The sequence below is a fragment of the Dromiciops gliroides genome, chromosome 5 (genome assembly GCF_019393635.1).
Source record: "Dromiciops gliroides isolate mDroGli1 chromosome 5, mDroGli1.pri, whole genome shotgun sequence".
In the NCBI taxonomy this organism is placed as follows: domain Eukaryota; kingdom Metazoa; phylum Chordata; class Mammalia; order Microbiotheria; family Microbiotheriidae; genus Dromiciops; species Dromiciops gliroides.
This window is the reverse complement of record NC_057865.1, coordinates 173347141-173372689: the sequence shown is the minus strand read 5'-3', so window position 1 is coordinate 173372689 and position 25549 is coordinate 173347141.

The following is a 25549-nucleotide window of genomic DNA, read 5'->3' as shown; positions in this document are numbered from 1 at the left end:
GTAAAAAACAGAAAAAGGCCCTTACTATTGAGAGCTTCTGTGTCAACAGGGAAGACCAAAACACAAATCCAGATGAAGACAATACTCTCAAAATGACTACATGTGAAGCCTCAAGGTAGAAGATAAATTGATCTCAAGACCAAAAAACCTTCTTAGAAGAGCTCAAAAAGGATTTAAAAAATCAAATGTGATAGGTAGAAGAAAAAAATAGGAAAAGAAATGAGGGAATGAAAGTTACACAAGAAAATGATGAAAAAGGAATCAACAGCTTGAAAAAGGAAGCAGAAAAATTGACTGAAGAAAACAATTCATTAAAAAATACAATTGACCAAATGGGGAAAACAACAATTGGTCAAATGGAAAAGGAGGTGCAAAACTTTACTGAAGAAAACAATGCCTTAAAAATTAGAATTGGGCAGATAGAAGCTAATGACTCCATGAGACACCAGGAATCAGTTAAACAAAATTAAAAGAATGACAAAATAGGAGAAAATGTGAAATACCTCATTGGAAAGACTACTGACCTGGAAAATAGATCCAGGAGAGACAATTTGAGAATTACTGAACTACCTGAAAGCCATGATCAGAAAAAGAGTTTATACATCATATTTCAGGAAATTATTAAGGAGAACTGCCCTGATGTTGTATAATCAGAGGATAAAATAGTCCTTGAAAGAATCCACTGATCACCTCCTGAAAGAGACCCCAAAAAGAAAACTCCAAGGAATATTGTAGCCAAATTCCAGAATTCTCAGATGAAGGAGAAAATACTGCAAGCAGCCAGAAAGAAGCAATTTAAAAATCATGGAGCCATAGTCAATATTGCACAGGACCTGGCAGCTTCAACATTAAAGGATCAGAAGAAGATTTGGAATGTGATATTCTGGAAGACAAAGGAGCTTGGATTGCAATCAAGAATCAACTACCCAGCAAAACTGAGAACTTTCTTTCAAGGGAAAAAGATGGACATTCAATGAAATAAGGGATTCCAAGGTTTCCTGAAGAAAAGACCAGAACTGAACAGAAAATTTAATCTCAAATATAAGATTTAAGAGAAGTATAAAAAGATAAATAGGGGGAAAAGTTATTCAATTAGGTTTAACTGTTTAAATTCCTGTGAGAGAAGATAATACTTTTAACTCTTGAGATCTGTATCTCTATTAGGGTATAGTTATTAAATAGACTTTGATGTGATGATATAAAGAAACTTAAGGGGCAGAATAAAAGGAGATAGGGGGAGGAGAGGAAAGGGGTATAAAATGGGATTAATTACATCATATAAAGAGGCACCAAAAAACTATTATAATAGAGGGAAAGAAGGGAGGGGTGAGCATTGTTTCAACCTTTCATCAGATTTGGTTTAAAAAGGGAATAGCATATACCCCAATTTGAATAAAGAAACTTAGCTTACTCTTCTTTTTCTTTCTTTCTTTTTTTTTAAGGCAATTGAGGTTAAGTGACTTGCTCAGGGTCACACAGCTAGTAAGTGTCAAGTGTCTGAGGCTAGATTTGAACTCAGGTCCTCCTGACTCCAGGGCCAGTGCTTTATACATTGCCTCAGCTAGCTGCTCCAGCTTCTTCTTTTTTATGGGCCAATTAGGGTTAAGTGACTAGCTCAGGGTCACATAGCTAGTAAGTGGGTCAAGTGTCTGAGGCCAGATTTGAACTCAGATCCTCCTGGATCCAGGGTCGATGCTTTATCCACCGTGCTACCTAGCTGCCCCTGCTCCAGCTTATTCTTTAAGGAAGTAAAAGGGTAAGGGGAAAAAGGTGGTACTTATAGGAGGGAGGGCAGAAGCAGGTGAGGAAAGGAGAAAGAAAAGGAAGGGCATCTGATAAAAGGGAATGCAGATTGAGGGAGGCAGTGGTTAGAAAAAAAAACACTGGTGAGGAGTAATAGGGTGAAAGAAGAAAAAAAAAGAATACAAACAAAGGAGAAAAGAGAATGGAGGGAAATACACCATTAGTAATCATAGCTTTGAATGGGAATGGGATGAACTCTCCCATAAAACAGAAGTGAATACCAGAGTGGATTATAAACCAGAATCCCACAATATGTTGTTTACAAGATGTCCTCAATGCTTATTCTTGTTTAATATCCTTCCTCTATGCAAAGGAAATTGTTTTTAAGTGTTCAATGACTTATCAGTGTCTTGTTTTGTTCTAATATTGAACATAAACTAACCAGAGATTAGCTTGAATCAGGCCAAACCCAGAACACCTCTACTTCCTCTTTTTTCCACATCTTACCCCTTTGAAAAATGGCTCCTGACCCCCTTGGTCAACTAAAATGGCTATCTCCAAAGTTACTTAGGGTCACTTAATGGCCAAATCTGATGCTGATGCTTTTTAACTTCTCATCTTTTTCACTTCTTGCCCTCTGTAGTATTTGTCACCATTGTCAACCCTCTCCTCTTGGATTCTGTATCTTCTTTGGGCTTTCGTTGTTCTTCTCTTTCCTGGTTCTCCTACCTGATTGCCCTTTCTTTGTCTTCTTCTTTAGAGATGGTCCTGAAATGAAGACAAGTGCTCTCATACTTCTAGCTGGCTTCCTTGTGACTCAATCATGTTAACACTTAATACTTTAGCTGATGCCTATGAAAAAACATGAATACAAATTCCAGAGACATTCATACTAGCTTTACATGGGGAAATATAAGATTCCCCAGCCCTGATGTACATTCCATGTCTTGGTCCGTGCCTCCAGTTAGAGGCAATAGGTCACTTGGTAAATGCCAGCTGGCCTACTATTTTCCAGGTAGCATAATTGTGCTGGTATGTACCATTGCCATTTTAAGCCCTTTCATGTTAAACAAACAAAATTGCATTTAAGGGGTGATTAAAGTGGGATGCAGTGTATGGTACTTGCCTAAATGTAATCTAACTACAGTATTCATTTAGTGAGGAGTCTAATTACTAACTCTATAATTACACTACTCAAGGAAATTGTTTTAGTGATGGTTTTATTAAACTAAGTTGAGACAATTTTTGTGCCAAATGAGCAGAACAAATGGAATTTAATTTCAAAACACAGCCAAGGGAAGGCTACCTAGGAGAAGGAAGTCTCAAGAGCTTGGCATTAGGTATTAAAATTGCTAAGAAATGGACAACAGGACAATGACCTTAAATTGCAGCCTAGAAATATTTAGGTTGTTGTTGAGTCATTTTTCAATTGTGTCTGACTCTTTATAACCATTTCATTTGGGGGTATTTTTGGGCAAATATACTGCAGTAATTTGCCATTTCCTTCTCTAGCTAATTTTACATATGAGGAAATTGAGGCAAACAGGGTTAAGTGACTTGCCCACGGTTACACAGTGTCTGAGGTCAGACTTGAACTCAGATGAGTAAGATGAGTCTTACTGATTCCAGCCCTGGCACTTTATCCACTGTGCCAACTAGCTGCCATGAAAATATAGAGACATTAGGAAAAACTTCTTGACTAGACTATTTGGAACAAAACATTAGTATGGGAAGCTACAGCTTTTGGTCCTATAAGAAGATAATACATAAATCTATTACAAGCAAAGTTTAATTACATTATTTCTTACAGACAGAGAGTAGACATGATGATGCTGATGATCATAAATAATTGAAACTCTTACAGAAACATGACATCTGTGAGCTGGAAGAGGTGTCAATGGTTTTTGAGTTCAAGACACATATGACCATGCATTTTTTCTATTGAATAAACACACCCAACAAGGGGTCATTCAGCTTCCATTTGAAGACTTTCACAGTGAATAAAATCATTACCTATCAATATCTCCAGTGCATGTGAGACTGAGAACAACTTCCCTCTTCTGTAGCAAAGCCAGGAAGGATGCCTAACACAGTGGATGACAGAATCAGCAGGCAGAAAGATTTCTACAGTCTGAAATATTGCACCACACTTAATAAGAGGAACATTTAGCAAGGGTTAATATAAAGACTTACACTTGGGTTAAACAACAGCAACTATAAGAGCCCAATGTGGATATAGCTTCATTAGAAAGAAGTTTGTCTACAAAAGATATGGAGGTTTCAGTGAACAACAAGCGCAATATGAATCATAAATATAATAGCTAGCATTTATATAGCACTTTAAGTTTTGCAAAGTATTTTACAAATATCTCATTTTTCTTCACAATATTTGTGTGATAGATGGTATTGTTTTCTCCACTTTATAGTTGATGAAACTGAGGCAGGTTAAGGTTAAGTGACTTGCCCAAGGTCACACAGCTAGTAAGTATCTAAGGCTGGATTTTAACTCAGATCTTCCTGACTGCAGGTCTAGCACTACATCTACTTGTTCATCAGACAAGAAATATAATGAAATATGAGATTGCATTAGGAGAGGCATAGCATTAAGGACTAGGAGGTGATTATAGAATCATGTCCTTCTAATTAGACCACATCATCTGTAGTATTTTGTTAGTTTTGTGCAACCCATTTTAGAAAAGACATTGGTAATAGTGTGCAGAGGATTTGATAGGCTTTCAAATACAATATCCTGTATTATACTTACAGACTTAGGGGATACATGAGAGGTGTCTTCATATATTTGTTAGTCATATGGAAGAGGAATTAGATGTATTCTACTTAACTCCAAAGGTCAGAACTAGGGGCAGTATTTGAAAACCAAAGAAGAAAATTTAGGTTTGATAATAGAAGGGAAAGAAATTCCAGACAAGTAAAGCCAAATCAAAAGGGAATGGACTGCTTTGGGAGGTAGTAGATTTATTCTCATCGGAGGTCTCCAAGCAAACGGCTTGATGACCAGATGACCAATGTGATACAGAGCAGAGTCTTGTTCAGGTACTGGTATGACTAGATGTAGCCACTGGGGTCCCTTCCAAACTTTCAGATTCTATGGTTCTGAAAACCATTATGGAGGTGGATGAGGGGAGATCATGAACAACGCTGCCTCATAAAATATTAAAGAGTGATGGCAGGGAGAATGAATATGCAGCAGTTTTGGAGTGAAACCAAATTAAACTATATATTCCCCAAAACACTAATAAACCAAACTGGGAGGAAAACAACAAAGATATGAAAAATGGAAGAAAAATGCCAGAATTTTTGGAGCAACCTAGTCTCTATTATCTATGACAGTGAAATCACCACATTTGCCCGCTGACATTTTGATGCCTCCTGTGCCATAGGATGAAATTCAAATGGCACTTAAGAAAATGAAGTCAAGAAGAGCAGCTATACTCGACCAAGTACACAGAAAAGATATGTGCTCAGGATAACGTCATTTTAGAAATGTGGAAGGATCAACTTATGATAAATAATAATGATATTAATGCTTATGTTAATATTAATACTAGTTCCCGTCATCAACTTAAATAAACATTGGAAGGTCTTTGAAGACTTAAAATTCCATAAGAGTAGGCAATATTTTCAGTAAACATTTTATCTAATTCGCCTTTCAATTTTCTCATGATAATTGAAACACTGTTTACTGTCTGATTATTGTTTTTGAGGATAACTAAATTTTTTGACCCTTCCCTTTAGCATTTGAAGATCTTTACAATCTGATACTTTCTTATATTGCCAGTCTTCCTCTCCTTCCCTTTCATCCACACTCTGTACTGGCACTTCAGGCTTGTTTCTCACATACCACATTCCATGTCCTGATCTCCCTTCTCATCTTTTCTCCCCAGAATCTCTAGATTCTTTTAAGACAGCTCAAACTAAGAGGAACACTAACATATGCCATTGTGGAATAAAAAGCTGATGTTATTAAACTCATTTTTTATTTCTCATATGAGGCCAATGATTTAGACTATTTAGGGACCTCCACAATATGCCAACCTACCTTTTCAATCTCACGTTCTACCTAGCTGTCTTTCACATACTCTGCCTTCCAATTAAACTGAACTACTAGATGTTTTCCTCAACCTGATATTCAGCCTTCTGTTGTTCAGTTGTTTCAGTTGTGTCTGACTCTTTGTGACCTAATTTGGGGTTTTATTAGCAAAAATACTGCAGTAGTTGCATTTCCTTCTCCAGCTCATTTTATAGATGAGCAAACTGAGACAAACAGGATTAAACAACTTGTCCAGGGTCGCATACCTAATAAATATCTGAGACTGGTTTTGAACTTATTAAGATGGGTCTTCCTGGGGCAGCTAGGTGGCACAGTGGATAAAACACCAGCCCTGGATTCAGGAGTACCTGAGTTCAAATCCGGCCTCAGACACTTAACACTTACTAGCTGTGTGACCCTGGGCAAGTCACTTAACCCCAATTGACTTACCAAAAAAAAAGATGGGTCTTCCTGACTCCAGGTCTGGCACTCTATCTACTGTTCTGCTCACGTGCAGACTTCTACCTCTGGATATTTGCCTGGACTTTCCTTAATGCCTACATCATATTCCTAGTTCCTTCCTACATTTCAGAACCCTTCTTTTGCTTCAAAGCTCAGCTCTCCCATAACACTCTCCCTAATTCCTCTTATAGTGTTCTCTCTCTCTCTCTCTCTCTCTCTCTCTCTCTCTCTCTCTCTCTCTCTCTCTCTCTCTCTCTTCCATGTTCATACTCTCCTTGAGCAATTATTACTGGATATTCTCATTACTCCCTTACCTTACTATCCTTCCAAAAGAATGTAATCTCCTTGAGGGCATGGCTGTATCTTTTTTTGGTCTGTATGTATTTTGGTTTTTGGTTTTTGGTTTTTGTGTGGGGCAATGAGGGTTAAGTGACTTGCCCAGGGTCGCACAGCTAGTAAATGTCAAGTGTCAGAGGCTGGATTTAAACTCAGGTCCTCCTGAATCCAGGGCCAGTGCTTTATCTACTGTGCCACCTAGCTGCCCCTGCTGTATCTTTTTAAAAAATCTCCATGTCTCTAGTTACTCAGCATGGTCACTTGAAGACAGGAGGTATTTAATAAATGATGGTTGAATGAATAGATGAGCTTAAAGACAATCCAAATCTCTGACAGATGCACAGACATCTTTCTAAGAAATTTGCTTTTGGAGAGTGACATTTCTAGTTCATGGAGTGTAAAATCTGACAATATGGCCTACAGGAGCAGCAATTATGCTCACAGCAAATGCCGCAACCGAGAATGAATACCAATCAGTGTTTTCCAGGATATTCATTTTTAACCATATTTACTTGTTTTTCTTCTCAGCTCTTCAGTTTTGATGATAATATAGTGCTTTTAAATTTATTAAAAATAAATGCTTGGGGTGGTTAGGTGGCACAGTGGATAAAGCACCGGCTCTGGATTCAGGAGGACCTGAGTTCAAATCTAGCCTCAGACATTTGCTCCCCCCCCCAAAAAAAAAGTAAATGTTTTATATGCATTCTCTAATTTTATCAGTTCAGGACCCATGTGAACTAGCTATTACATATGTTATTGTCCCCATTCTACAGAGGAGGAAACAGACTCAGGGTGGTTAAGCAACTTGCCCAAGATCACAGAGGTAGTACTAGTGATGGGCATAGAACTCAAGCCTACATCTTCTGGTTCTTCTTACATCACACTGCCTTTCCAAGGACTTTTCCCTTTCTTCTTTTTAATCCCCCCTTCCCTCCCAAGAACCTATTGTAGATGGCAAACCTAGACCTATATAGGGTCATTGCTTCAGTTCTCACAAAGCTTTTATGCTTGGTACTTTGGGGCACCCACAGGCATTTTTAATGATTCACTAAAGGAATTTGTGTTGACTCTTCGAGTTTTTTTTTTCCATCTACTAGATTTGAAAAGTAGTCTTTGTGTTTCTCTATAGTTTCTGAGCCTAAGTGACCACCAAAAAGCTTGCGTTATGTTTCCTGGGTGCGTGTGTAGATATTAGAAGAGAAAGACTTTTTAAATTTTTCTTTTTTAGGGAGTAAAAATAAATTCAGAAGTCCTACAGAGGTGCTAGCATGAGCTTATGTTAGTCTGCTCTAAACTGCTTCAAATCCTAATTCACACAACTTCTCTCAACCTTTGAAAAGGGGCTCAGCCAATATGAAAAAGTAAATTCTCTTACATTTGCACATTTTACATTTTCATGTTATAACCACCTTCTCTCAAGCATGTGGCTTCTAAATAGTTCATTGGAACTGTTTTCTAGCACCATTGCCAAGCAGTCATTGAAAGAGGTTTTTAGCCACTGGGGGGAAATTTCACTCTTACCTAACAGCTGCCAGGGTTCACAACTACTAAAGTAATTTCACTGTATAATTTTTCCTATTTTAGGCAAAGTGTCTGTGAGGGGAAGGGAAATTATCCAAGTGTATTTGAAGACCATTATTCAAAAGCAAGTCAATAAATAGCTAGTGAACCCATAGTGTGAGTCCGGCATATTGTTAGATGGTATGATAGACACAAAAGTAGTATAAGTCAGAAAACATGCCGTCAAGGCTTTTATAAAATTCTGGGGTGGGTGGTCAAAGAATGTGAACAAACAATTCTCAAAAGAATTGTAAACTATTAATAAGCATATGAGATTGTTCTAAATAAGAGAAATGAACATCAAAATAACCCAGATTCAGGGCAGCTAGGTGGCACAGTGGATAGAACACTAGCCCTGGGGTCAGGAAGACCTGAGTTCAAATCCGGCCTCAGACCATTGACACTTACTAGCTGTGTGACCCTGGGCAAGTCACTTAGCCCCAATTGCCTCACCCCACAAAAAATAACCTATATTTTACCTCACACAGGAACATGCCAAATATGGAAATAATCAAGGCAGAAAGGACTGTGGTATGACAGGAACACTGATAAACTTTTATTAGAATTTGTTTTACTATGTGATTTCATCCAACTATTTCAAAGCAATTAGAAATTATTTTTAAAAATGGATTATTTTATTATTTAGCCATATAAGAAGAAAAACACTTTAACCTTATTAAATCACTTATAATTGGTCATTCATATTTAACTTCTTATGTTTTTCCTGATTCTTATAACTCAAATTTTCTGTTCAGTTCTGATCTTTTCCTCAACAATACCTGGACCAAAGGACCCATGATGAAAAATGCTATACGTCTCTAGAGAGAGAACTGAGGGACTCTAAGTGCAAATTGAAGCATATTGTTCTACTGTCTTTAATTTTTCTTCCTTATTTTTACATGTCTAAAAACTATGCCTCATGAAATAATTAGGGAAAATTGCCCTGAAGTTTTAGAACTAGAGGAAAATAGAAAATTTAAAAATCTATTGATCACCACCTGAAAGAGATGCCAAAACAAAAACATTATAGCTAATTTTGAAAGATTCCATGTCAAGGAGAAAATATTACAAGCAACCAGAAAGAAACAATTTAAATACTGCAGAGGTTCAGTCAGGTTAAGACAAGATTTAGCAGCTTCTACATTAAAAGACCAAAAAGCATAGAATACGATGTTTGGAAGAGCAAAGGAATGGGTTCTTGAAACCAAGAACAAACTACCCAGCAAAGCTGAGTGTAATCCTAGAAGATAAAAAACAAGGTTAAAGTGTTTTTCTTCTTATGTGAGAAAACATTGGTAATTCTTTTTAAATTTATTTTTATTTTTCTATTTTATTTATTATTTAGAATTTTCCCCATTACATGTAAAAAAACCCCCAATTTTTACATTGATTTTTAAAATCTTTGTGTTCCAAATTTTCTTACTCCCTCCCTTCTTACCCCTCCCTAAGAAATCAAGCAATTCAATATGTTATACATGTGCAGTAATGCAAAACATCTTCACATTAGTCAGGTTGCAACAGAAAACAGACAAAATAACATTAGAAAGAGGAAGTAACAAATAAAATTATACTTCAATCTGCATTCAGATACCATCAGTTCTTTCTCTGTTGATTGTTTTCATTTTTCAGACATCCTTCTGATAGCATCCTGCTCATCATTTCTTTCGCAATTATTATTGCTAACTGATTGATTACCCTCCATCCTATTCCGCCCTCTTGATATTTATTCCATTTTCTATCTTCTTTCACCCTATCCCTCCTCAAAAGTGTTTTGCTTCATACTCCCCCCTCCCACAATGTGCCCTTCCTTCCTTCACCTCTCCCCGCTTATCCCCTTCCCCTCCCACTTTCCCTCAGGGAAAAATGTATTACTATACCCTCTTGAGCGTGCATGCTATTCCCTCTTTCAGACAATTTTGATGAGAATAAGACTCACTAACTCCCCCACTCCTTCCCCATATTCCCCTCCACTCCAGAAGCTTTTTCTTGTTTCTTTTATGTCAGCTACTTTACCACATTCCACCTCTCCCTTTCCTTTTCTTCCAGTGCATTCATCTTACCCCTTAACTTTATTTTAAAGATGTCATCATGGGTCAGTTAGGTGACACAGTGGACAAAGCACCAGCCTTGGACCCAGGTGGCCCCCAAGCCCAAATCTGGCCCCAGACATAAGCCATCTCACCCTGCTTGCTCCACAAAAGACAAGGAAAAGCAAAAAATAAGTGCTTTACATATATCATTCCTTCATATTCAATTCACACCTGTGACTCTTTCTAAGTATATTCCTTTTAGCTGCCCTAATACTGAGAATGTTCTGATGAGTTAGAAGTATTATCTTCCAATGTAGAAATGTAAACAGTTTAACCTTTAAAAACCCCTCATAGTTTCTTTTTCCTGTTTACTTTTTTATGCTTCTCTAGGATCTTGTATTTGAAAGTCAAATTTTCTGTTCAGTTCAGGTCTTTTCATCACAAATGCCTGAAAGTCCTCTTTTTTTATTAAAGTCACATTTTTCCCCCTGAAAGATTATACTTAGTTTTACTGGGTATGTGATTCTTGGTTGTAATTCCAGTTCCTTTGCCCTCCTGAATATTATATCCCATGCCCTCTGACCTTTTAATGTAGAAGCTTCTAGATCTTGTGTTATCCCAACTTTAGCTCCACAGTATTTGAATTCCTTTTTTCTAGCTGCTTGCAACATTTTCTCCTTGACTTGGGATCTCTGGAATTTGGCTATAATATTCCTGCAGGTTTTCCTTTTGGGATCTCTTTCTGGAGGTGATTGGTAGATTCTTTCGATTTATATTTTACTTTCTGCTTCTAGAATATCAGGGCAATTTTCCCTGACAATTTCTTGGAAGATGTGGTCTAAGCTCTCTTTTTTTTTGGTCATGGTTTTCAGGTAGACCAATGATTTTCAAATTATCTCTCCTGGATCTATTTTCCAGGTCAGCTGTTTTTTCAAGGAGATTTTTCATATTGCCCTCTATTTTTTTATTCATTTGTATTTGATTTATTGTGTCTTGATTTCTCATATAGTCATTAGCTTCCATTTGCTCTACCCTAATTATTAAACAGTGATTTTCTTTAGAGAGCTTCTATGCCTCCTTTTCCATTTTGCCAATTTGGCTTTTCAAGCTGTTGACTTTTTTCCCATTACCCTACTTTTCCCTCTACCTCTCTTACTTTATCTCAATTTAATTAATTAATTTTTTTTAAGTGAGGCAATTGGGGTTAAGTGACTTGCCCAAGGTCACACAGCTAGTAAGTGTTAAGTATCTGAGGCTGGATTTGAACTCAGGTACTCCTGAATTCAGGGCCAGTGCTCTATCCACTACGTCACCTAGCTGCCCCTCTCTTACTTTATCTTCAAAGTCCTTTTTGAGCACCTCTATGGCCTAAGACCAATTTGTATTTTTCTTGAAAGCTTTAGATGTAGGAGCTTTGACTTGTTATTATCTTCTTCTGAGGGTGTAGTTTGATCTACCTTGCCACAAAGAAGCTTTCAGTTTTCTGCAACTGTCTCTTCCTGCTCATCTTGACCACCTATTTCTTGGCTTTTAACTCCTTAACGTGGAGCACTGCTTCCAGGATGCACTTTCCTAAGCTTCAGGGAGTCCCAGGGGGTATGATTAGGCTAGTTCTCAGCCTGCCTGGCCTGTAACTAACTACAGCACACTTTCTCTTTAACCTGGACGCAGAAATCTGATAGAAATCTGATTCTCTATGGTCGAAAGCTTGGTGTGCCTGTGCCCCTCCCCGACTGGGCCAGTTCTGCTGGAGGCTGCTTACTGGTTCAGAATATGGGCACTCTGCCTTAACTCTAGCAGAGACCACAGATATTTCCCCCCAGCCATATGCTGGACCCTCTCACTGGTCTGTGAGTCGAGTTTCAGAAGAAACTGCTGAGGATGATGGTTCTGAGGCTCTGGAGGTATGGCTTGCTTAGGGCTGGATCTGTGCCACACACTTCAATCCTCTCTTAGCCCAGTTCCACAGACCTTCCCTGTCACCCTTTTAAGAAGTCTTTGGCTGAAAAATGGTTTCCTTTTGTTCTTTTGTGGGTTCTGCTGCTCCAAGAATTGTCTTATGGTATTATTTTGAATGTATGTGGACAGTTTGTGTCAGGAGTTCCAAGGGTCATAGCCTTTCCTCCACCATCTTGGCTCTACCTTTCTGGATCACTCTGCCCCACCAGATCACTACATATAATTCTTAAGAATTTTATCACCAGGGTAATTTGAAAGAGTAGATAAAGATAGAAGTTCTGAGATTGAGTTGATTATGAAGAGATGATCCTAAAAATAAAATTTGGCAGTGAGAAGTAAAATAGAGAAAATTACCTCACATGAAAGTGATATAAATGGAAGAATTATTTCTGGGGAGGGATGGAGGGAGTGGAGGATGGATAACGTAGGAACCTTTTTCTCATTGGAACTGTGTTAAAGAAAGAATAACATGGGGGAGCTAGATGGCGCAGTGAATAGAGCACTGTCCCTGGATTCAGGAGTACCTGAGTTAAAATCTGGCCTCAGACACTTAATACTTACTAGCTGTGTGACCCTGGGCAAGTCACTTAACCCCAATTGCCTCACTTAAAAAAAAAAGAGAGAGAATAACATGTACATCTAGTAGGGTGTAAAAATCTTCTTAACTTATAGAGAAATGTGATGGTAAGGGGAAAGGCCAAGGGAGGGACTCTCATAAGGGTATGCAGATTAGGGAGGCAGTAGTCAGAAGTAAATTAGACTTATGACAATGGGTAAGAGAGAGAGAGAGAGAGAAATAGTCAGAAAAATAGGGTAGAAGGATATATACAACTAGTAATTATAACTTTAAATATGATTGTTATGAACTCACCTGTAAAATAGAAATGGATAGCAGAATGAATCAAAAACTAGAAACAACATTATGTTGTTTACAAGAAATACATTTAAAAATGAGAGACATACATAGAGTGAAAACAAAGGGCTGGAATAGAATTTATTATGATGATATACATGGAAAAGCCTAGAAATTCAACTAAAAAGTTAATTGAAGCAATAATTTTAGCAAAGCAGCAGGATATAAAATAAACCCACATAAATCATTAGCTTTGCTATGTATCACCAACAAAAGCCCTGAAAGAACAGATATTTCATTTAAAATAACCATAGATAATATAAATACCTGGGAGTATATATACCAAGAAAAATTCAGGAAATAATCCAACATAATTATAAAACACTTTTTATTCAAATAAAGCCCAATATTTTTTTTTTCAGGACAATGAGGGTTAAGTGACTTGCCCAGGGTCACACAGCTAGTAAGTGTCAAGTGTCTGAGGCCAGATTTGAACTCAGGTCTTCCTGAATCCAGGGCCAGTGCCTTATCCACTGTACCACCTATCTGCCCATGAAATAAAGCCAGATTTGAGTAATTAAAGACATTAATTGTTCATGGGTAGGCCATGCCAATATAATAACAATGATAATACTACCTAAACTACTTACTCAGTGCCATCCCAATTAAATTAGCAAGAATTATTTTGTTGATCTAGAAGAAACAATAACATAATTCATTTAGAAGAACAAAAGGTCTCGAATCCAACCTCAGACACTTGACACTTACTAGCTGTGTGACCCTGGGTGAGTCACTTAACCCCCATTGTCCCACAAAAAAGAAAAAAAAAGAACAAAAGGTCAAGAATATCAAGGGAAGTAATGGGGGGAAAATGTAAAGGAAGTAAGTATAGCAGTACCAGATTAAAAGGGACAGCTAGGTGATGCAGTAAATGGAGTGCTGGGCCTGAAGTCAAGAGGGTGGTAGATAGAAGCAAAACACTAGTAAGGAAGGAAAGGGTGAAAGGAGAGAGAGGACAAATAGGAGGAAAAATAGGATAGACAGAAATACAAAGTTAGTAATCATAAGTATGAATATGAATTGGATCAATTCCCCCATAAAATTGAAGTGAATAAGAGAATGAATCAAAAACTAGAATCCTATAATATGTTGTTTAGATGAAACACACTTGAGGCAGACACACACACACACAGAGTAAAGGTAAAAAAGGCTACAAAAGAATCTACTATTCTTCAGCTGAAGTAAAAGAAAAGTAGTGGTAGCAATCCTGATCTTAGACAAAGCAAAAGCAAAAACAGACCTAATTAAGAGATAAAGAAGGAAAATACATCTTGCTAAAAGGTATCATAAACAATGAAGCAATATCAATACTAAATATATATGTACCAAGTGGTATAGCGTCCAAAATTTTTAAAGAAGTTAAGTGAGTTACAGGAAGGAATAGACAGCAAAAGTATACTAGTGGGGGACTTCAACTGGCCCCTCTCAGAGTTTAATAAATCTAAACAAAAAATAAACAAGAAAGAAACTAAGTAGATAAATAGAATATTATAAAAGTGAGATATTACAGACCTTTGGAGAAAAATGAATGGAAACAGAAAAGAATATACCTTTATCTCAGCAACACATGGCATCAACATAAAATTGACCATGTATTGGGTCATAAAAACCTGAAAATTAAATGTAGAAAGGCAGAAATATTAAATATAATCTTTTTGGATAATAATGCAATAAAATACATTAAGCAAAAAGAAAGTGGAAATGAAGATTAAAAATTAATTGGAAACTAAATAATCCAATTCTAAAGAATTAGTGGGTTAAAGAACAAATCACAGAAAAAAATTTTAAAAATTTACTGAAGAAAATGGCAATAATGAAACAACATACCAAAATTTGTGGGATACAGCAAAAGCAATACTTAGGGGAAATTTCTTATCTATAAATGATTATATCAACAAAATAAAAAAAGAACAGAACAATGAATTGAGCTTGCAACTAAAAAAAAAAACACCACAACTAATAAAAGAACAAAGTAAAAATCACCAATCTAGCACCAAATTGGAAATGAGCAACCAAAACTGTCACTCTTTGCGGATGATATGATGGTATTCTTAGAGAACCCTCAAGAAGCAACTAAAAAAGTACTTGAAATTATTAACAACTTTATTCTTTTTTGTGTTTTTTTCTTTTTGTCTGTTTCTTCTTTCACGACTGTGACTTATATAGAACATGATAGCATATGTATAACTTATATCAAATTGCCTACTGTTTTCAGAAGAGGGTACATAAAATTATATATAACCTTTTACTGTTGCCAAATTTTTTATGGCCTTTACATTCTGTTACATGACTCTATATGGGGTCACAACTCACAGTTAAAGAAAATTTTATTTAGAGCACTTATATGCCTATGGATAGCTTTGATTTCTTCATCTGTAAGCTGCTTGTCCATATTCTTTGACCATTTATCAGTTGGGGAATGACTTGTATTCTTATGAATTTGACTCAATTTTTGATATAGTTGAGAAATGAAGCATTTATCAGAGACACTTGCTGTAAAGATCGTTTCCCAGCTTTCTGCTTTACTTCTTTTTTTTTTTTTGTGGGGCAATGGGGGTTAAGTGACTTGCCCAGGGTCACACAGCTAGTAAGTGTTAAGTGTCTGAGGCCGGATTTGAACTCAGGTACTCCTGAATCCAGGGCCGGTGCTTTAACCACTGCGCCATCTAGCTGCCCCTCTGCTTTACTTCTGATCTTGGTTGCATTGGTTTTGATTGTACAAAAGCTTTTTATTTTGATATAATCAAAATTATCTAGTTTATATTTCCTAATGCTTTCTATCTCTTGTCTGGTCATGAATTCTTCCCTTCCCAATAGATCTGTGAGAAAATAATGGGGTTCTATGAGACCCAGAGAGTCTGGCCAGACCTTTCTTTTTTTTGTTTTGTTTTGGTTTGGTTTTTTGCAGGCAATGGGGGTTAAGGTCACACAGCAAGTAAGTGTCAAGTGTCTGAGGCCAGATTTGAACTCAGGTACTCCTGAATCCAGGGCTGGTGCTTTATCCACTGTGCCATCTAGCTGCCCCAAATTAAATTGGTGTTTTTTGGGGGGTTTTTTTGCGGGGCTATGGAGGGTTAAGCGACTTGCCCAGGGTCACACAGCCAGTAAGTGTCAAGTGTCTGTGGTAAAAAGTACGCCAGTTTTTGGAGGACCACCCTTTGGGGAGGCGATCATGACGCACTCCACCTCTGCCTGCTAGGTACTCCGCTTCCAGAGTGAGAGTGTAAAAGGCAAGGAGAGAACGGAAGTGAGGTCTTTTGGTCTGCTCTCCTTGTCCACTGGTTGCACTACACACACAGACGCTGACTGAGGTTCTACTCGGCCCGGTTCTCCATAACAGCACGTGCTTGACGCGGCTCTCAGCTATCAGAGGTGGCCTTGGGTTTTTGGTGAGCCCTATACGGAATACAGACTAAGCTTAGATCTAAGACTATTTGTTTGTACTTCTACTTTCCTACCCCTCTAATCAACATCACCTTGTAATTTCCAAACAATAAAAGCTCTAACTAGAGACCAGAGGCTTCTCCCACTTACTGGTCTGGGAGATAAATAAGGGAAAGGTTAAAAGGGGAGGTTAACGCTCTGGTATCCAATTTTAAATCTCACATGTCTGACTGGCCAGACCTTTCTTAAGGCCAGTCCAGAGTCAGAAGAATTTCAGAAGAAATGTACTTGGACTTTGGACTCTGAATACAGACAATAGAAGTTACCTCATCAAACACCACACCTACCTGAAGGCTTTTTCCCCTTGGAGGCTTCCGTACTCTGACATCAGCATGTACTGCTCATGGATTACCCTCAAATCCCACAAACCAATAGATTTGAATAATACTAGCCAATTAGCTTCGAGCAGTGTGTAAGGGACGCTTCTCCTCCAGACCCACAGGAAGCTTCTGCTCACACACACTCTTGCATACTCTCTTGGCCTGAGACGTGGAGAAGGCAGCCATGGCTTGCTCTCTCTCACTCTTCTATCCTAGGTACACAGGGCTTCTGAACTTTCAGAGCCATGTGTTCTCTCTTTACTAATATTTAATATGCTGTAATAAATGCTTAATGCCCCAAACTGATGCTATAGCCTCTAATTTATAAGTAGCAATAAATTAGAAACCCCAGTTAATTTCCCCCTAAAACTTGGGACAGTAATAGGGTAACCCCATATAATTTTAAACACTATAGTTCTGACATATAGACTATTCCTTACTCTTCTAATTTGTTTACGGTATTACCCTTTATGTCTAAATCATGCACCCATTTTGACCTTATTTTGGTATACAATGTGAGCCACTGGTCTATACCTAGTTTGTGCCCTACTGTTTTTTAGTTGCCGCAGCAGTTTTGTCAAATAATGAGTTCTTATCCCAAAGGCTGGAGATTTGGGGTTTATCAAACACTAGGTTACTATGGTCACTGACTACTGTGTCTTGTGTACCTAATCTGTTCCACTGATCCATTCCTCTATTTCTTAGCCAGTACTAGAAGAGGAGAGGGAGAAAAATTTGTAACTCAAAATCTTGTAAGAATGAATTCTAAAATTGTTTTGGTTTATAATTGGGAAAAATAAAATATTATTAAAAATATAAAACAAACAAAAAACAGAAAAACCTTACATTTACAATCCTCTATTTCAGCAAATTAAAAAGGAACTTTTTATTTTCTTATCTCTGCTTTAAGGTCAGGCTTTATCATCATTACACAGTATTGTGTTTTGAGTTTTTGTTGTTGTGATTGCTATTTCCATTTAATTTTCCATTTATACTATTGTGTTCTTTCCATTTACACTGTTGTTGTCATTGTGTGTATTGTTTTTCTGGGTCTACTTCAATTTTTATCATTTCATATTATGTTTCTCAATATTCATCATATTTATAATTTTTTTCAGTGTGATAATAGTTTATTACATTCATATACCACTAACCACTTTGTTTAACCATTCATCAGGCTATGAGTTTATAATATGTTTCTATTCATTTGTTGACACAAAAGTTCTATTATAAATATTTTGCTGAGTATGGGTCCTTTCTTTCCTTTCCCTCCTTGGTTTTGTTGTTGAGTCACTTCAGTTGTGTATGACTCTTCATGACCCCATTTGGGGTTTTCTTGGTAAAGATACTAGAGTAGTGTGCCATTTCTTTCTTCAGCTCATTTTACAGATGAGGAAACTGAGGCAAACAAGGTTAAGTGATTTTCCCAGGGTCACAAAGATAGCAAGTGTCTTAGACCAGATTTGTTTTCAGGTCCTCCTAGCTCTAGGGCTGGTGCTCTATCCACTTGGCCACCCAGCTGCCCCCTTGACCTCCTTGCTGTATATGCTTAACAAAACAGTCTTTGGGTCAAAGATGACCATTTCTATCACCTCATTAGCATAATTCAAAATTGTTCATCAGTAGGGTTGAAACATTTCCCAGTTTTACCAATAGTGTATTAGTGTGACTTTGCACAATCCCTCCAATACCAAGTGTTCCCAGCTTTTGTTAACTTTGACAATTTTCTGGGTATGAAGTGAAATCTCAGAATTGTTTTTGAATTATGATATTTACATTTAACTAATAAAAAATAAGCCCCCATTATGAAATTTCAGCAATAGGTCAAAGGGTGAAATTGGGGTTTTATTGGGGGTAAGAGAAGCCTGTCTAATGTCCCTCCCCCAAATCATATCTTAAAACTAATTTATGCTTTGTGTTGGCCTTATCTGTTTAATACAGATGTAACAGATAATAGTTGCTTCAGTCAAGGTAAAAACTAAGACGGGGGTCTCTTCTATTGATTTGTAACTAAAGATTATGTGGGTAGATGTCAAGAAGTAATCCAATCAAATAGTTTCCATCTTTGCCCTTGCTAAAGGTCTTTTATCAAAGCCCATAAATTCTACATTTCTTAATCTGCAATTTTTTTTTCTAAAGAAGTCTGATTGTTTGCAACAAGATTACAGAAGCATAGAAAGTCTCAATTTACAAGGTCAGCTCCCCATGGACAGTGCAATATTATTTGCTGTCCTATGTCTCTGCAGCTTTAAAACAGTTCAATTTTTTAAATTATTTAAGAGATGGCAAAATGAATTTGTTATCTCTAGCCTCAATTCCTCCTACTCATGTGGCTATATAGCAAGGGTGTTTGTCTAGAATACTTTGAAAGCAGACAATAAAAGTATAAATTCATATTCATCAATGAGAGCTGACTTGTTACCTAAGAGATTATAGCAAGCATTTATAAGGGAAAGAAAAGTAACCAGGTAGGATTGGATTATGAATCAGCTGTATTGCATTAACCTATCTTAGTTTATTACTTGAAATCCTTTGAGGTGTAACAGTTCCAGTACCTCCATCAATCATTAAACATATCTTGAGCATCTATTTTGTGTCCACCATTTTATATCTACCATCCCCAGATCTATATAGAAAAGACAGAACTCCTGATCATTCCTCTAGAACTTTTTTCCCCATTGCCAAACTCCTTTATTACTTGGAGGATTTCTACTTTGACCCCTGGTTCAAATTCTCAACGTCATTTATGACTGAATTGTTTCCATACCTCCTAGTCCCTTTACAACAAAAACAATTTTTTTTTCCCTAAAGAGTCCCTTTGATCTGCCCTTTTGTATCCAAGTACATTTCTCACCTTTTCCTTGCTTGTCTCATATGTCCTAGCTTTCCCCTCATTGGTCTTTTTCTACATCTCTGCTTTGTCACAGCTGTCTTGTAGAAGGGATAGGTATCACTAGGAAATGCCTGAAAACTATTGTCTCTGCTAACAGTGTTAAAGGACTGTAACTGTCGCTTTGAATTTGTGCTGCAGGCACTTATTGGGAAAATGAAAAAAAAAATAGCAATGCCCTTTTAGATCTAATTATTTTAATTGTATCCCATTAAAGGCAATTGTACTATTTCTGTGCCTGTGTATGCCTTTAAAACACTCATATGCATGGAATTATTTTTGAATGATAATTCTTGATATATAATATTTTTTCATTCAAACTCTATATCCTACCTAATTAGTGGCAGGGAAAGCATTTGATAACTTTTGGTGTAACAATTTCATTTGAGATTAAGTTAAATAATAAAATTAATACATTTATCATGACTATGTATGTATATATATACACCAACATATATTTACATGTCTATGTGCATATACATATGTGTACATATATAGATATAAAAATATCTGTATACATATATGTATACATATACATATGTGTTCATACATATGTGTGTTTAGAAATGATAAATGTATTCTTTATTTCATTATTTAACTTAATCTCAAATGAACTTGCTAAACCAAAAATTATCAAATGCCTTCTCTGTCACTAATTAGGACTTACTATACACATATAGGCATATATGTATTTATAGATCCTTATGTGTATACATATATAGATATATGAACATATATACAAACATACATCTAAATATAAAAAGTATTGCATTAGGGGCAGCTAGATGGCGCAGTGGATAGAGCACTGGCCCTGGAGTCAGGAGTACCTGATTTCAAATCCATCCTCAGACACTTAATACTTACTAGCTGTGTGACACTGGGCAAGTCACTTAACCCCGGTTGCCTCACTAAAAAAAAAAAAAAGTATTGCATTAGATATATGTTATGGATTCAAAATCAGTGCATGGGCATGCCAAATTGCTAAACATCTAATAAAGTTTTATTATTTCTTTCTCATGTTAATTACCATTTCTGTGATGGGGCAGTACATGGTGATAATGGGCACCAATTGTCATCAGAGGTACCTAGGAGAGTGTTAATTGAATGAATTAATGAAAAAGTATTTGAGTTTCTGACATCAAAGAGCCTACATTCTAAAAGAAATAGCACAAAGAGAGAGGAGTGGTGGACAGAGAGGAGCAGTTTACCTGAGTGGTTAGTGAAGCTAAAGTGGGATAAGTTGACACACCCCTTCCAGGAACAGTAGAAGAGTTGATTTTATCATGCTTCCAGAATTGAAAGTATTAATGCTGGAGAGGGCACAAATAGCAGCAAGAATATTGGTGAGACTTTTGAGAAGACAGCCAAGGAGTAGAAAGTGAAGTGAAGTGAAGCATGGCTTGTTCTACTTAAAATAGTGGGTCAGGTGAGGTACTAACCAAACAGAACGGCAAGGCCTCAGGGAGGAAGTTCGGGACTGGGAATGCTTTTAAGCCACTGATTAGACTGTTGAAAATTTATTATAGACAGGATTTAAGAGAATAAGTATAAAGACAAAATCCTACATACAGTTTCAGATGGCTGGTATCTGTTGAATAAATCACTTTGCCTTTATTTTCCTCATTACTAATATAGACATAGTAACTATCAGAGAGATGAACCCCAGCTAGTGATTTTTTTTTTTTAGTGAGGCAATTGGGGTTAAGTGACTTGCCTAGGGTCACACAGCTAGTAAGTGTTAAGTGTCTGAGGCCGGATTTGAACCTAGGTACTCCTGACTCCAGGGCCGGTGCTCTAGCCACTGTGCCATCTAGCTGCCCCGCAGCTAGTGATTTTAAATGAAATTAAATATATAAATTATCCTGAAAATCATAAATCTGAATATTAATAAAAATAATAGTAATCTTAAGGGAGGTTGTCTGGCTGCATAGACCAGGACATGAACCACGGTATCTCAGAGTTAGGTGGAATCTCCAAGACCATCTAATCCAGACTATACCAGAACAATAATCCCTATTATAACATTACTGATAAAGAGCCATCCAGCCTCAGTTTGAAGGCCTCTACTGGTGTCCTTGGGAGTCGGTTGTAATTTTGGACAGATCTAATCGTGAGAAGTTTTTCCTTACATGACACCAAAATCTGCCTTTCTACAACTTCCATTCATTGCTCCTAATTCTGGCCTTTTAGCATAAGTAGAACAAGTCTAATACTTCTTTCACATAAAAACACTCAAATACTCAAGGAGAGCTATGATATCTGCTTGCCCTCTAGTCTTCTCTTTTTTAGGACAAACATATCTGGCTCCTACAATTAGCTCCTTTTTTGTTTGTTTGTTTTGCAGGGCAATGAAGGTTAAGTGACTTGCCCAGGGTCACACAGCTAGTAAGTGTCAAGTGTCTGAGGCCAGATTTGAACTCAGGTACTCCTGAATCCAGGGCCAGTGCTTTATCTACTGTGCCACCTTGCTGCCCTCTCAATTAGCTCTTAATTAGCATGATTTCACACTTTCACAACCTAGATGAGTTCCTGAGTCTTGAAAGAAGATAAGGATTCTGATAGGCAGAGATGAGGAAAGAATGCATTTCAGGCATGAGGAATAACGTACAAATACAGGGAGGTGGTAGATGGGAATTCAAATTCCATGAAGAACCAGAAGTCCAGTTTGTCTGGGACCCAAATTGTATTAATGGGAGTAATGTGAGATGAAAAAATAGTTTGGATTTATGTTGTGGCAGAATAAGAAGTTTACATTTTATCCTAGAAGGAATGGGGGCCCTTTTCCAAATTCCCTATTACTGTCAAGGGTACCACCATCCTCCCAGGTACCCAGGCTCACAAGCTAGGTATCATCCTCTATTCTTCATTCTTTCTCATTCCACAGATCCAATTTGTTGCCAAATCCTATTGTTTCTACCTTTACAACATCTCTCCTATAGGGATACTTTCTCTCCTCTGATGCTGGCATCACCCTAGTTCAGATCCTCTTGACTAGACTACTGCAAGAGTCTGCGAGATGGTCTCCCTGCTCCAAATTCCTCTGTGCTCCACTTGGCCATGAAAGGGATCTTTCTAGAGCACAACTATAACCATGCATGAACTTCAGTGATTTTTCATGACTTCCAAGATCAAATATAAAATCCTCTCATTTTTAAAGTCCTTCATAACCTGGCCCCATGTGATGATTCCTATACTTTGCTACCCTTTAGGCACTCTGCAGCCCAGTTACATTTGCCTCATATTCCTTGTACAAGATCTTCTATCTCCCAACTCCACATTGACTGGATGTCTCCCATGCCTGGAAGTTTTTTCCTTCTTCATATCCACTTCCTTGCTTCCTTGGCATCCTTCAAGTCTCAGCTAACATCCCACCTTGTACAAGAAGTCTTTGCTGGTCTCTATTAATGCTAGCACCATTTCTCTGACATGACCTCCAATTTGCCATATATATGTAAATCTTGTATGTGCACAGCTAGCTATATGCTGACTCTCCTTAAGGACAGACATGTGCCTGGCACATAGAAAGTAATGACTAAATACTTGTTGACTGACAGAAGTCTTTTGAGCAGGGAAATAACAGGGTCAAAACTATGCTATAAGGAGATAATTTTGAAACTTGATGAAGGTTGGATTGGGAAAGAGTAGACATTGTAAGTAGAGAGACCAATTAGGATAATAAATGCTTTTAAATTTAAAAAAATAGGTCAATACAAAGAAAAAGTAACAAAGTCTTGAATTAGGGTGCTCAGACAATGTAATGAGGGCCTGCACTAAAATAGTGGTTATGTATGTATTTGATGCTTTTTTCCAATGACATGCAGCCAGTCTGAGCTCATTCTAAGATTTAGCCCTCTTGACAATATTCTTACAAAATCACAGTATTTTTGTATTCATAACCTGTTACCTGCCATTGTTTCCATCTTCTTTATATGTCTTCTTAAAATCTATCTTGATTGATGGGTCTCTTTAGGAAACACTCTCTGTTTTTTTTTTTCTCATCAGAATTTTCTTTGTGTCTTCAGAATTTTATTATTGGAGTTTCCATCATTCTTTTCCCCTATGGAATTTTAGAAAATGGGATGCTATAATATTTTCCCTTAGCTTTTTGAAATTTGTTCTTCCCAAATTTGAGTGGACAAAAAATTATGCCTGGATTTCCTCTCCTCTATCACAGATTCTAAATTAGAGTGGTCACTTCTCCAATGTTCTCACTTCTTTTTCAGTAACCTTGCTATTGGAAGAAATCAGTTGTCTTTATTATCTCCTCCACCATTTAAAGGATGAAGATATCATTAATAAAAGTTGTAAAAAAAAAAGTAATGGCTATTCTCATTATTACACAGAGAATGCTCCAACAGATGTCTGGTTAATTGAAGTTCCCCAACTCTTCCATATCATGCCTCCATGCCAGAGTTGCAATCTGTTTACCTAACTATTCATCTATTCTTCTAAGTAGTCTCTAAGGTACATCAGTGACAATATTCTGTTTTTGTCTATATTGATCTTCATCCAAATTCTCTCTAGCATGCTTTCTGATGCTAGCTTTTATACCACTTCACTCGAATATATCTTCTTAATATGTTATGATACTCTGACTTTCTTCTCTTTCATTTTTCTGTTCTTTCTGAATGAAGTAAACTCTTCCAGAACAATATTCTTCTCATTAATCCTAAGTCTCAGTGATACCTACAAAGATATTTTTGCCTCTTTGAATTTACCTTGCTTATTATCTTTACTTTGTGCAGTTGCATATAAAGAGCTGAGAATATTGGTTTCACTTCTGGCTCCTAACTTGGCATTTGTCTCTTGTGAATTTCTGGGTATCTCGACCTTTTTGTATTAAAGGAATTTTTTTAAATATGTACACACATCAAATGAAGACTTTTTTGCCATCTCTTTCCTCATGTGTTGTCTTCGATCCCTAGTTAAGGGTCCCTTCATTCAGATGATTTTTTTAATCCAAATATTCATTTTCAGATACCATCTTCTTAGCTGGATGATCACTTTACTTCTTAATTCTGCCATTCATTTTTCCTTGTTTAAAAATATGTGGGGGCAGCTAGGTGGTGCAGTGGATAGAGCACTGGCCCTAGATTCAGTAGGACCTGCGTTCAAATCCGGCCTCAGACACTTAACACTTACTAGCTGTGTGACCCTGGGCAAGTCACTTAACCCCAATTGTCTCATCTCCCCCCCAAAAAAAATATGTGTGTGTATAAAACATATCCTGTTTCCCCCTCTACCTTTCCCCTTACCAGATAGCTATCTTATATAACATATTAAAAATAATTTTTAAAGGAAAAAGAAGAAAACAATGAAAAATCTGAAAATGGAAACAATGTTCCAGATCTGTGGACCTCTTAACTTTGCAAAAGTAGTAGGTGGAAAGTTTCTCACGTCTCTTCTTTGATGTCATCCTTGTTCTTTGTAATTTTGTAAACTTAATTTTTTATTGTTTTATGAATATTATTCTTTTCAATTTATACTATTGTGGCATGTATATAGTTTTCTTGGCCCTACTTATTTAACTTTGTATCAGTTCATGTAGGTATTTTCACAATTCTCTATATTCATCATATTCATTTTTTTCTTACAGAACAAAAATATACCATTATATTTACATACCACACTGTCCTTAACTGTTCCCCAGTCAGTGGGTATCTACTTGTTTCCAATTTTTTTTGCACCATAAGAAATGTTGTTATATATATTTTGGTATATATGAGGACTTAGTTTTTAATGATGACCTCCTTGGAGTATGTGTCTGGTAGTGAAATCTCTGGTTTAAAGGGATGAATATTTCAATCACTTTATATAATTTCAACTTGCCTTCCAAAATGG